The following is a 2,417-nucleotide window of genomic DNA, read 5'->3' as shown; positions in this document are numbered from 1 at the left end:
TCCACATCCTGAGATTATAAAAAATGTTTTCTTGTGTTTTTAGTATTTCTTTTATGGTTTCATTGTCATCTGGAGTTTATTTTGGTGAAAGGAGTAGAGTAGCAGTCCAGATGTTTTGTTTCCAGTTTTCCTTATATTGTTAGGTGCCATCAAGTCAATTCTGATTCATAGCCACTCTCTGTACAACAAAACAAAACACTGCCTGGCCCTGCGCCATTCTCACAATCCTTGCTGTGCTTGTCCATCATTGCAGCCATGTGTCAATCCATCTCTTTCAGGGTCTTCCCCTTTTTCGCTGACCCCCCACTTTACCAAGCATGATATCCTTCTCTAGGGACTGGTCCCTTCTGACAGTATGACCAAAGTAGGTGAGATGAAGTCTGCTCTTCTTGCTTCCAAAGAGCATTCTGGCTGCACTTCTTCCAGGATAGATTTGTTTGTTCTTCTGAGAGTCCATGGTGTTTTCAGTTTTCTTTGCCAACACCACAATTCAAAGGCATCAGTTATTCTTCCATCTTCCTCATTCGTTGTCCAGCTTTCACATACATGTGAGATGATAGAAAATACCATGGCCAGGGTTAGGCATACCCTAGTCTTCAAAGTGACATCTTTGCTCTTCAACCCTTTAAAGAGGTCTTTTGCAGCAGATTGGCCCAGTGCAGTATGTAGTCTGATTTCTTGACTGCTGCTTCCATGGATGCTGATCATGGATACAAGTAAAATGAAATCTGTGACAACTTCAGTCTTTTCTCCATTTATCATTATGTTGCTTACTGGTCCAGTTGTGAGGACTTTTGTTTTCTTTATGCTAGGGTGTAAGCCATACTGAAGACTATTCTTTGAACTTCATCAATGAGTGCTTCAAGTTCTCTTCACTTTTAGTAAGGTTGTGTTATCTATGTATTGCAGGTTGTTAATGAGTCTTCCTCCAATCCTGATGCCATGTTCTTCATATAGTCCAGCTTCTCAAGATTATTTGCTCAGCATACAGATTGAATAAGTATGGTGAAAGGATACAACCCTGACTTACACCTTTCCTGATTTTAAATTGTGTTGGACTGGGTTCTCTAGAGAAACAAAACCAGTAAAGCTTATATATATGTATATATAGAGAAATTTATGTTAGGAAAATGGCTCACACACTTAAAGAAGCTGGCAAATACAAAGTTCCTGGATCAAACATCAAGCTGGAGGCTCTTCCACATCAAGCTGGAGGCCTTTCCCGACTCTTGCAGCCACAGGGGCTGAGGAGCTCAAGGCTGGCAGGCAGTACACCGGCTGTTGACCCCAACGAATGACGAATCCAAGATCTCCAGGCTGAATGGTGAATTGTTCACTCATAGACAGTTGTAGGCAGTACAACAGAATCCGGATCCACAGAAGAATATCTCTTTTCCTGGAATGTCCATAGATATACTGGAAGCAGGCCACACCCCTAGGGAAACTCCCTTTCAACAGATTGCCTGCTCAAAACATAATCATCTGATCCCATCATGGGAATAACCACCTCACAACAGCTTAAACCACACAGAATTGTGGTCCAGCCAAGTTGACACACAGCTCCAACTATCACATAAACCATGCAATATCCCCTTGTTCTGTTTGAAAGAGTACTTCTTGGTCTATGTACAGGTTCATGAGCACACTTAAGTGTTCTGGAATTCCCATTTTTTTCCGTGTTATCAATAATTTGTTATGATCTACATAGTCGAATGCCTTTGCATAGTCAGTAAAACACAGGTAAACATCTGGAATTCTTTGCTTTCAGCTAATATCCATCTGACATCAGCAAAGATACCCTTGTTTTATCCGTTTTGTTCTGAATCCAGATTGAATTTCTAGAAGTTCCCTGTCCGTTTATTGCTGCAACTATCTTCAGCAGAATTTTATTTACATTTTATGTTAATGATGTTATTTGATAATTTCCACATTCTACTGGATCACCTTTCTTTAGAATTGGCACAAATAGCAATCTCTTCCAGTTGGCTGGCCAGGTAGCTGTCTTCCATATTTCCTGGCATAGGCAAGTAAGTGCCTCCAGAGCTGCATCTGTTTGTTGAAACATCTCAGTGGGTATTCCATCAATTCCTGGAGTCTTGTGTTTCACCAGTTCCTTCAGTGCAGCTTGGACTTCTTCCTTTAGTACCATTGGTTCTTAATCACATGCTGTCTCCTAAAGTTTCCCTTATATCATTTATTAAATAATCTTCATCTATCTTTTCCCCATTGAACTCACCTTTATTTTATGACAAAGTTGCTAAGACAGTATGCTTTTTAAATGGTCCTTTCCTGTTAATTGGACAATTTATCAGATTGTGTTTAGCTCTCACATACCATGATTTAACATTATTATTTATGGAGAAGAAGGTACAACCGATAACCAGTGCACTTGACTGCTAACCAGGAGGCTGGAGATT

Source organism: Orycteropus afer, unplaced genomic scaffold (assembly GCF_000298275.1).
Source record: "Orycteropus afer afer isolate SDZICR_OR568_19922 unplaced genomic scaffold, OryAfe1.0 scaffold00062, whole genome shotgun sequence".
NCBI classification, from domain to species: domain Eukaryota; kingdom Metazoa; phylum Chordata; class Mammalia; order Tubulidentata; family Orycteropodidae; genus Orycteropus; species Orycteropus afer.
Note: the sequence above shows the minus strand (reverse complement) of the source record.